The following is a 12,190-nucleotide window of genomic DNA, read 5'->3' as shown; positions in this document are numbered from 1 at the left end:
CTATTTAGAAACTAGAAGTAACAGAAGAATTACCGTTTAAGTACGTAATTAATAGAGTTTCAGAAAATATAGAATTAAAAGGATTAAATAATTTCGACTTCGATGACAAAATTGACATGAACTTAAAAAACTTTTAGCAGAATAATATTCAGAAACAAGAAGATAAAGAATTTTATTCGAAAACGAGAAGACACAGAAGAATTACGATTACAGTACTCCATTGAAGTCCAAAGTTGCTGAATTTCTTCTGTTTGGAAACTAGAAGGTTTAAAGAATTTCACCTTCAGATATATATTGCATTTAAAGAAAGAACTTACTAATGTGAATTCAAAGATTTTTGAAAGAATCTGCTTAGGAAGAAAAGTGCAAGAAGAATTACTGCAAAATACAAATCCACTTATAGAAGTTCCTGGAAGGCTTCTATTTAGAAACTAGAAACAGAAGAATCCAAAAAATGTGGAATTAGAAGAATTAAAACAATTTCGACTTTGGTGAATGTTAAATGCAGAGAAAAAATTTGACACGAATTCAAGAAACTTCCAGAAGAATAAAATTCAGAAACAAGAAGATAAAGAAATCTGAAACATTTCTATTCTGAATTAAAAGAAAGAAGAATGCGTTCAAGAAAATTGTATAATATGTAGTTCTTTTCTAAAATCTTAAAGAGTTAGAAAATTTCGACTTTGGTTTTACCTTACACTTGATGAAGGAAGTTAGTTGCAATGATTTAAAAAATGTCGCATAGGATTCTATTTGAAACTGAGAAGGGATAGAAGGTTTAGAACTGCATACATGTTTGAAGTCGACAAAACTAAAAGGTTTGGAATTTCAAGAAAGTTCTAAAAGAATTCGAAAACGGGAAGGAAGAGAAGACTCAAGTTGAAGAAAATTTTCCAGAGTTTCTGTTCTGAATCTACAAGAACAGAAAATTTCCACAGAATTTTGGGAGCGAGATGGAATGGACGATCCTAGAAGGCTTCTAATGACTAAAGCAGCTAGAGAATTTAAAAGTCAGCCTAAAATTATTAAAGAAATCTCTCTTGACTTAAATTTGAAAAGTTCTAGAAAAATTCTAACTGGAGAACAAGAAAAGGGAAAAAAGTACAGCTGTATTCTGGACCTGGAATTTAAAGAACGAAGCTAATTTGTCACCATAAAATATTCTACTGGAGCGAAATAAGAGTCATGAAATATTTCTGATCGAATTTTAGATCGTTTGGTAATTTAGTAAAGACCTAGAAGAATTTCAGAATGAAGTGTGACTTCGATTTTAAAGCCATATAATAATAGAATTGACTGAAGATATTCAAAAAAGAAGAAATAATAAGGTTTGGACTTCAACTTAAACACTGTTTTTGCGTGTTTGAACAAAATAAGGAGATAACAAGACATGCGGAAACTAAGATCACAGTTTGATGAACAAAAACAACCATTACAAGGAACTCCTTCATGTACTTTTGCGATACGTTCCAATCAAACAAAAATCAATAAAACCAATCTCTAAAAAGAAGTTGCAATTTTAATGATCGTCTAACATCTAACGACTTCCAGAACGCAAACCCCACAAAAAAACCAAACCCGGCTCTAATAAATACATCTTTCCGTGAGAATGGATGAATGCCCGAAATCGATGGAGTCGACATCGCCACAGGGTCAGTTACTTCATCAGTAAACACGAGCCAAGACGCTCGTATCAAAGTTCACCAGCTTTCAGTTCGTTACACTTTGAATGGAGCTTTGATGCAGCCTCCCTGAAATCGGAATTGCATCGTCCCGAGAAACTTTTTTTGCGAAAAGCTCGGACCTTGCAATCAATTCCGATTTCCCCGACTCCATCTGGTCTCCAATTGTTTGCGGACGTGATGCATGTATTTGCGCTGTTATCATTTTTATCGTTTCGTCGAGTACGTAAATAGATGTATTAATCGGAGAATGTCCAGAATTTTGGCCGCAGAATAGCCAATTCTGTTGTAACTTTGTAATCGCTGGTGAATGGGCTTAACGTGTCAGGTTTGGGTGGTTGGACGATATTTGCTGAATAATTAAACGATCGACAAACGTGCGGTGGAGGTCGGAAAGAGCAGTTATTAAAGGGGGAATTATAACGGGTTGTGATATGATTGTTATTATTATTGCAGCGAATTAAGTAATTGTAATTTTTTTTTAAATTATTTTAACTTATTATTGTGGTCTAGAACCAGGGCTTGTCAACATGTTATTAAATAAAAATCTTAAGAATTTTTTTATATAACGTGGGTAGGTCTTTGTGCACGAATGCGTCAAGCTAATTAATAACGACACCACAAACAGTAATTACAGTTGATTGAAACGGCACAGAATTGTTAAGCCGATTTTAATTAGACTAGTGACATTCTGCTGAACAACATGTTGTTAAAATATAGTTAACTGAATGTTTAAAAAAATTGCGTCAATCATTTTCATATTGTTAATATAGCGTGTTTAGAATCGAACTGAAATGTACACATTAGAAAATAAATAACTATATTTAATTACTGCCAATAACATTCTCCATATTGACGCGGAACTACGGAAATGAGATAAACTCATTACAAATAAATTAGCTTTCCGTGAAAATACATCCAGCAAATGAAATTAGCCTTACTGTAAAATTAAATTGTTGTGTAAATCCTAGCAGGACGTACTGAGGTGTCTCCTGAATTAAATTAAATTTTTTGTGGAATAGTCCAAAGCATATTAAAATTACACCGCTTTGAGAACTTTTTACAGTTTAATACACATGTGTACGTTTATTGTTATGCAAATCATGCTAAAACATTTCCCACAACGGTCGCTTTTTTACAGATTTAATTCTTTTGTTTATCCAAATGAGCGACTTCTTCCTGATTCTATTATTATTTTATCTTAACCAGTGAAACCACACCTTTATGGCAGCTCAACGGTCCATTAAAACCGCGAAAACGCATTTTAAAGACGAATAACTCAAAGACTACTTTACACTCGAAATCGTAAAGAAAATCCTCGTAAAAGCGGTCGTTTACGAAGTAACAAGACGTCACCACCATTACGGAAAATTTTCAGAGTAACGGCGCCTTAAATTTGTGTTTTCAAAGTCTACACGAATTTTTACTTTGCGAGAGTGTTAGGGAAGTAGTAATTAGAGGATCAGAACGTCCGGTTTCCGTCCGTCTGTCTGTTACTGTCTTCGTGACGTATTTTTAAAAAGCGATTTTTGTCATTTTGAGCTCATGATGTGATAAAACAAACATCGATTTCTTATTAGTGATAATATTTCTAAACAAAATCCATTTATAAACTTTGTAGACACAACCCGATAACGTCCTGATATTTAGCCTTCCGACTAGACTAAAATAACAAGCTTGGTAACAATTATCCCTGCATCATTACCAAAATCGTGCCCTCATACCCCCATCTTCGAACCCTCCCCATGACGAGAATGTCCAAGGACACCCGTCGATCGGGAAATAATTGAAAATTCCTATTAATCCCGTCCAGCATAGCACAATTTCCGGCGACTTACCCCATTTTGACGTCCAGAACGACGTTGATTATTTTCTCCCACAGTTTCACTATTAGAACAATCATGGTGGCACTTCACAAATTCAATAAGTAAAGTTAGATTTGTGTTATCTCGCGCCAGAAATGGAAGACAAATGACGCTTACGATGAAATAAGACAATTCGATTGGTCACGGAATAGACTTCCTCTCTGGAGATAATGGCAGGCCACGTGACAAATGGAACCGAAAAATGTAATTCCGCTCGTGGGACTTGTACTCAAAAGCGGCGTAATGGCGCTTCGACGAAGATAAAGCTCTTGTAATTAATTTATCGGGCGGGGGCGGCGTCGGGGGAATGGGTTAGTCGGGAGCGGAGATCAGCGATTACGGGAATTCGAATTCAAAAAAATGGGGAGGTTGGGGAAAGGCGGGTAATTACGGGGATTGATTTTGTTTAATTTTATTAAAAGTGTCCTGTTTTTTCATCGTCTACGTTAGAAATTTTGTCTGTCAAGTCTAAAAAAGCAATTTTCCCGGGACAATGAAATGATTTTTTTAAGGTGGAGCCTGTGCTAGTGGGTGGAGTTAAGTTATCTTTTTACTACACTTTTTTATAAGTAAGTTCTAGCCCCGCCCACCCGCGCTGTTCTCATTCTGACGATTTTTCATTCGGAGCAGATGAAATGGATCACTGAAATGGAGGCAGGGTGGGTGGGTGGGGTTAATTATCTTCTTCTGTAGAGGGGGAATGGGTACTAATAGAACCTAAGACAAAAAAAAAACGCTAATCGTATTTTTTTTTTAATATTATTTGCTATAAGATTTATCTTATTTATGATATGCTTATTTAAGACCAGCTTAATACTTTCTAGATACTTTATTTACAATTTATCTATTTTCTCACCAACAGATTTGAGTAAGATTATAATAAGATAATAATCTTGTCATTAATTAACAATATTAAGAGTATTCATTAGAATAAAGACAGGGGCGGGTGGGCGGGGCTATTGCTTTCATATAACACTCGGAAAACTTATCTCCGCCCACCTCCTTCCTTCGTTTCTCTGACTTATTTTAATTACTTTACAATAGAAATTGAGTTTCTGATTTGACAAGCCGTAGAATCTAAAATTAAAAAAATATATTAACCCCACCCACCCACCCCTACTCCATTTTGAGAACTCATTTCATTCAGAAAATTTCGATTTTCCAACTTTTAATGATTACATTTTTCGATTTTTCAAACTTTGAAATTTTGATTTTCTAATTATTCGATTTTCGAATTTTCAGTTGAATTGAAAAATTGGATAATTTGAAAAATTAAAAACCAAGAACTAGGACAATTAAAACTAGCGGAAAAGAAAATTTCAATGATTAATTCTTAACATTCATTAATTTAATTTTAAAATTAATTATCAGATTTTACTTTCCGTTTTTCAAATATTCTATTTTTCGATTTTTTATTGTTTAAATTTTCCAATTTTTCGACTTTTCCAAGAAAACAGCTTATTGTGATGTACAGTTTTTAATTTTTTCAGGTTTTCGGTTCTTTAATTTTTCTTCGCTTTTTCAATTTTTCCATTGATCAGCAATTCAGAAACTTTTTTGATCATTTAATTTTTTAATTTTCTAAATTTTGGATTTTTCGATTTCTCGAGATAAACATTAAATTCCATTGTCAAAAGGTCGAATTTACACTTAAAAACTTTCCCCGTTTCTCTTCTACAGGCGCTAGACTCTAATATTTAAAACAAAGTCAAAAGTGACCCCACCCACCCGTATTCCGTTTTGATAACTCATTTTATTGGCTCTGAAACAGAACTTGAATTTTATATGAACAAATAACAGAATCTAGAACTACATTTTTTCAAGCGAAATTTTGATTTTTGTTCAAAAAAGACTTATTAATATTTAAAAATGATAATAGAGTAAACTCTATTAGATAGAATTGTGAACGCCGTTCCTCTTCTCCGAGGGCAATGATATGATTTTTAAGGTGGAGCTTATGCTAGTCGGAGGAGTGGCAGTAAGCAGTAATATTGATTTTAAATCTGATTCTTAAGTATGATATGCTTATTTAAGACCAGCTTAATACTTTCTAGATACTTTATTTACAATTTATCTATTTTCTCATCAACAATTTGAGTAAGATTATAATAAGATAATAATCTTGTCATTAATTAACATATTAAGAGTATTCACTAGAATAAAGACAGGGGCGGGTGGGCGGGGCTATTGCTTTCATATAACACTCGGAAAACTTATCTCCGCCCACCTCCTTCCTTCGTTTCTTTGACTTATTTTTATTACTTTACAACAGGAATTGAGTTTCTGATTTGACAAGCCGTAGAATCTAAAACTAAAAAAACATAAAAATAACCCCACCCAACTACCCCTACTCCGTTTTGATAACTCATTTCCTTGGCTCTGTGACGGAAGTGGCATTTTATATTGACAAATAGTAGGATTTAAGTTAAAATATTTGAAAATCAAAATAAAATAGACACAATGAGGTACAATTGTCAACCCTACACCTCTTCTTCGGACCAATGAAACGTTTTATTAAGGTGGAGCTTTTGGTAGTGGGACTAGTGGGAGGAGCATCAATAATATTGCTTACGTCTGTTACGCTTATTTAACACCAGCTTAATAATTAGTAAATATTAGGACCAATTCTGGATCAAATATGTTAAAATTTAATAGAGGTTGTTAAAAAAGAAACAGCTAATCAGATTTACGAATTTAACTCAAACTGTGGAAATTTTTAATTTAACACCCTTTAAATTTAACAGGCTTGATTCAGAATTACCCCTAACTTGTTTATAATTCATCTATTTTCTCCAAAACGGTTTAACAGATTTTGTACCAAAAGGCTAAACTTAGCTCCGCCCATCTCTTTCTCCATTGTTCTGACTTATTTTATTTACTATAAAATCAGAATTGAATTGTATTTTGACAAGCAGTAGAATCTAAGATTTAAAACAAAGTCAAAAGTGGCCCCACCCACCCACCCGTATATCATTTTGATAATTGATTTTATTGGTTCTGAGACGGAAGTTGAATTTCATATTGACAAATAATATTTCAAGTGAAATTTTGATTTTTCGTCAAAAAAGGATTTTGCTGTCAGAGTATAGGTAGAAATATTTAAAAATAGTAAAGCAAGCTCTTTTAATTAGGTACCATTGTGAACGCGGCCCTTCTTCTCCGGGACAATGAAATTATTTTTTTAAGGTGGAGCTTGTGCTAGTGGGCGGAGCGTCAGTAATATTGATTTTAAATCTGTATCTTAAGTATGCTATGCTCATTTAACACCAGCTTAATACTTTCTAGATATGTACTTTATTTGTCATTAATTAACAATATCAAAAGTAATCACTAGAATAAAGAGAGGGGCGGGTGGGCGGGGCTATTGCTTTCACATAACACTCTGAAAACTTATATCCGCCCACCTTTCTTCGTTTCTATGACTTATTTTTATTACTTTAGAACAGGAATTGAGTTTCTGATTTGACAAGCCGTCGAATCTGAAATTAAAAAAACATAAAAATAACCCCACCCACCCCCTTCTTACTCCATTTTGATAACTCATTGCATTGGCTCTGTGACAGAAGTTGTATTTTATATTGACAAATAACAGAATCTATGACGATTTATATCATTAATTAACAATATTAGGGGTATTCACTAGAATAAAGGCAGGGGCGATGGGTGGGGCTATTGCTTTCATATAGCATAAAACTTATCTCCGCCCAGCTCCTTTCTCTGTTTCTCTGACTTATTTTATTTATTTTACCATAGGAATTTAATTATGATTTGACAAGCGGTGGAATCTAAAATTGAAAACAAAATAAAAGTAAGTCCACCCACCCACCCCTACTCCGTTTTGATAACTCATTTCATTGGCTCTGTGACGGAAGTTCCATGTTATATTGACAAATAATAGTATATACCATAATTTTTTTTTTATCAAATTTTAATTCTAATTCGAAAAACTACTTTGCTGTCAGCGTTTACGTAGAAATATTTCAAAATCATATCAAACAGACACAATGAGGTACAATTGTAAACGCCACCCTTTTCTCCGGGCCAATGAAACGATTTATGAAGGTGGAGCCTTTGTGAGTGGGAGGAGCATCAGTAATATTGCTTTTGAAATGTAATTTTTACGTCTGGTGCGTTTATTTAACATCAGCATAATACTTTCTAGAAATTTTATTTACGATTCATCTGTTTTCTCATCAACAGTTTAACAGATTTGAGTAAGATTATAATAAGATAATTTTGTCATTAATTAACAATATTAGGGGTGTTCACTAGAATAAAGGGAGGGGCGGGTGGGCGGGGCTATTGCTTTCATATAACACTCTTAAAACGTATCTCCGCCTAGCTCCTTTCTCCGTTTCTTTGACTTATTTTAATTATTTTACCAGAGGAATTTAATTATGATTTAATAAGCAAATTTGTAAACGCCACCCCTCTTCTCTGGGCCAATGAAACGATTTATTAAGGTGGCGCTTTAGCAAGTCGGAGGAGCATCAATAATATTGCTTTTGAAATATAATTCTTAAGTTTGGTACGTTTATTTAACACTAACATAATACTTTCTAAATATTTTATTTACGATTTATCTGTTTTCTCATCAACAATTTAATAGATTTGAGTAGGATTATAATAAGATAATTTTGTCATTAATTAACAATATTAGGTGTATTCACTAGAATAAAAGGAGGGGCGGGTGGGCGGGGCTATTGTTTTCATATAACTTTCTGAAAACTTATATCCGCCCAGCTTCTTTCTCCGTTTCTCTGACTTATTTTAATTATTTTACCATAGGAATTTAATTATGATTTGACAAGCGGTGGAATCTAAAATTTAAAAGAAAATAAAAATGACTCCACCCACCCACCCCTACTCCGTTTTGATAACTCATTTCATTGACTCTGTGACGGAAGTTCCATGTTATATTGGCAAATAATAGAATATATGTTTAATTTTTTTTTTATAAAATTTTAATTCTAATTCGAAAAACGACATTGCTGTCAGCGTTTACGTAGAAATATTTGAAAATCACATAAAGTAGGCTCAATGAGGTACAATTGTAAACGCCACACCTTTTCTCCGGGCCAATGAAACGATTTATTAAGGTGGAGCTTTTGCGAGTGGGAGGAGCATCAGTATTATTGCTTTTGAAATATAATTTTTACGTCTGGTACGTTTATCTAACACCAGCATAATACTTTCTAGATATTTTATTTACGATTTATCTGTTTTCTCATCAACAGTTTAACCTGTTTAACAGATTTGAGTAAGATTATAATAAGATAATTTTGTCATGAATTAACAATATTAGGGGTATTCACTAGAACAAAAGGAAGGGGCGGGTGGGCGGGGCTATTGCTTTCATATAACACTCTTAAAACTTATCTCTGCCTGGCTCCTTTCTCTGTTTCTTTGGCTTATTTTAATTATTTTACCATAGGAATTTAATTATGATTTGACAAGGGATGGAATCTAAAATTAAAAAAAAAATAACCCCAACCACCCACCCCTACTCCGTTTATATACGATTAATTTTTTTTATCAAATTTTAATCCTAATTCGAAAAACTACATTGCTGTCAGCGTTTACGTTGAAATATTTCAAAATCATATAAAGTAGACACAATGAAGTACAATTGTAAACGCCACCCCTTTTCTTCGAGCCAATGAAACGATTTATTAAGGTGGAGCTTTTGCGAGTGGGAGGAGCATCAGTAATATTGCTTTTGAAATGTAATTCTTACGTCTGGTACGTTTATTTAACACTAGCATAATACTTTCTAGATATTTTGTTGATAATTTATCTACTTTCTGCTCAACGGTTTCACAGATTTATAGCAAAAAGTTGAACTTAACTCCGCCCATCTCTTTTTCTATTTCTCTGACTCATTTTATTTACTGTAAAATAAGAATTGAATTCTATTTTAACAAGCGGTGGAATCTAAGATTTAAAACAAAGTCAAAAGTGGCCCCACCCACCCACCCGTATTCCGTTTTGATAACTCATTTTGTTGGCTGTGAGACAGAAGTTGAATTTTATATTGACAAATACGTAATAGAATCCTGAACTATATTTTTTCAAGTGGAATTTTGATTTGTGTTCGAAAAACGACTGTGCCGTCAGCGTAAAGGTAGAAATATTTAATAACCATAATAAAGTAAACTCTATTAGGTAGAATTGTGAACGCCGTTCTTCTTCTCCGGGTCAATCAAATGATTTTTTAAGGTGGAGCTTGTGCTAGTGGGAGGAGTGTCAGTAATATTGATTTTAAATCTGATTCTTAAGTATGGTATGGTTATTTAACAAGATTTTCATACTTTTAGATATTTTATTAACAATTTAGCTATTTTCTCGTCAAGATTTAATAGATTTAAGTAAGATTATAATAAGATAATAATATTGTCATTAATTAACATTATTAAGAGTATTAGCTAGAATAAAGAGAGGGGTGGGTGGGCGGGGCTATTTTTTTCATATGACACTCTGAAAACTTATCTCCGCCCACCTTCTTCCTTCGTTTCTTTGAATTATTTTAATTACTTCACAATAGGAATTGAGTTCTTATTTGACAAGCGGTAGAATAAATTTAAACAAAATAAAAATGACCCCACCCACCCACCCCTACTCCGTTTTGATAACTCATTCCATTGGCTCTGTGACGGAAGTTGCATTTTGTATTGACAAATAATGGAATCCACGACTAATTTTGTTTTGATAAAATTTTAATTCTAATTCGAAAAACGACCTTGCTGTCAGTGTTTACCCAAAAATATTTGAAAATCATATACAATAGACACAATGAGGTACAATTGTAAACGCCACCCCTCTTCTCCGGGCCAATGAAACGTTTTATTAAAGTGGAGTTTTTGGGAGTTGGAGGAGTATCAATAATATTGCTTTTGAAATGTAATTTTTGTGTTTGGTACGCTTATTTAACACCAGCTTGATATTTTCTAGATGTTTTATTTTGTAGTTTTTCCCCAACGGTTTAACAGATGTGTGGTAAAAAGCTAAACTTAGCTCCGGCCATCTTTTTCTATATTTCTCTGAATTGAATTCTATTTGGACAAGCGGTAGAATCTAAGATTTAAAACAAAGTCAAAAGTGGCCCCGCCCACCCACCCGTATTTCGTTTTGATAACTGATTTTATTGGCTCTGAGACCGCAGTTGACTTTTATATTGACCAATAATAGAATCTAGAACTAGATTTTTTCAAGTGTATTTTTGATTTTTGCTCGAAAAACGACTTTGGCGTCAGCGTATAGGTATATTTTAAAATAATAAAGTAAATTCTATTAGGTAGAATTGTGAACGCCGCCCTCTTCTCCGGGTCAATGAAATGATTTTTTAAGGAGGAGCTTGTGCTAGTGGGAGGAGTGTCAGTAATATTGATTTTAAATTTGATTCTTAAGGATTCTTATACGTATTTAACACCAGCTTAAAACTTTTTAGATACTTTATTTACAATTTATCTATTTTCTCATCAACAGTTTAACAGATTTGAGTAAGATTATAGTGAGATAATAATCTTGTCATTAATTAACAATATTAGGGGTATTCACTAGAATAAAGAGAGGGGTGGGTGGGCGGGGCTCTTGCTTTGATCTAACACTGTGAACACTTATCTCCGCCCACTTCCTTTCTTCGTTTCTCTGGCTTATTTTAATTACTTTACAATAGCAACTGAGTTCTCATTTTACAAGCGGTAGAATCTAACATTTAAAGTTAAAAGTCAATAAAATAACTAAAATTTGAGCTACGTGTTTAGTATGTACACAATAAAATTTAAAATTCATCTAATTATGCAAGCATCGGTTATTTTTCCATTGTTAAAAGTCAAATTGGATGTTATGTGACCTATATATCATTATAAATGTGACGGTAAATATATCACCATATATCATCAATTGAACCCAGATTCTGTCAATCGTCACTACTATAGTTTTCTCCACGCCATCTTCTGGGCTGCTCCTACCAAACTAAGTATAAACAAAAAATGTATTCCTTCTTTTAGAACACTATGAAACTCCTCTACGTGGTGCTGTGTGGAGGTTGAAAAATTTGCTAAAAACTGTGACTTGCAACGTATTTTAGAATTAATTTATAGCAAAATTTTGCACACGTATTAAGCTAAAACTCTTATCATTAATTTATCGGTCATCGCTTCTCTTCGGGCAAACTCCTATACGAGATTTATCGCTGCCGACATAGATCATCGGTTATACGTCAAAGCGAATTAGACTTTACAATAGCGACAGGGACAGATCAATACCATCGCATGTCCGGTGCTGGTAATTGTGGTCGTTGTCCTTTGTACTCGCACCAAAAATGCAGGCAGGCTCAGATAAACACACTTGATAGTGGAAATTAGAGCAGAATTCGGAACATTCCCGAAAGTGTACACAATTAAGGGGACAGATGATGGTTATTATTCTCTTGTCAAGCACATGAGGGCTTCAAACTTCGCAATATTAGTCGGGGACCGGCGAACATATGAAGTCGAGTAGTAAGAAAGTCGAAGTGAAAGCCTCAATAAACCGACGACTTTCAAAGTTGAAACAAAGTTTTCAAGTTTTTCTATCGGGGTGACTATGAGAGGTGGGATAAATCATGGAATTTACAGCATGGACGATTTACCCTTGTCCTAC

The 12,190-nt window shown here is 33.7% G+C and overlaps 1 protein-coding gene across 1 annotated transcript in view; it reads right to left on the bottom strand.

The window, feature by feature from the left end:
- Positions 1-12,190, bottom strand: part of LOC135131751 (uncharacterized) — a 230,190-nt gene that overhangs the window by 5,525 nt on the left and 212,475 nt on the right. The window lies entirely within an intron of this gene.

The sequence above is a fragment of the Zophobas morio genome, unplaced genomic scaffold (assembly GCF_036711695.1).
Source record: "Zophobas morio isolate AGI-343-1 ecotype UQ-CSIRO unplaced genomic scaffold, CSIRO_AGI_Zmor_V1 ptg000021l, whole genome shotgun sequence".
NCBI lineage: Eukaryota > Metazoa > Arthropoda > Insecta > Coleoptera > Tenebrionidae > Zophobas > Zophobas morio.
Note: the sequence above shows the minus strand (reverse complement) of the source record. Positions and strands in the feature narration are given on the sequence as shown.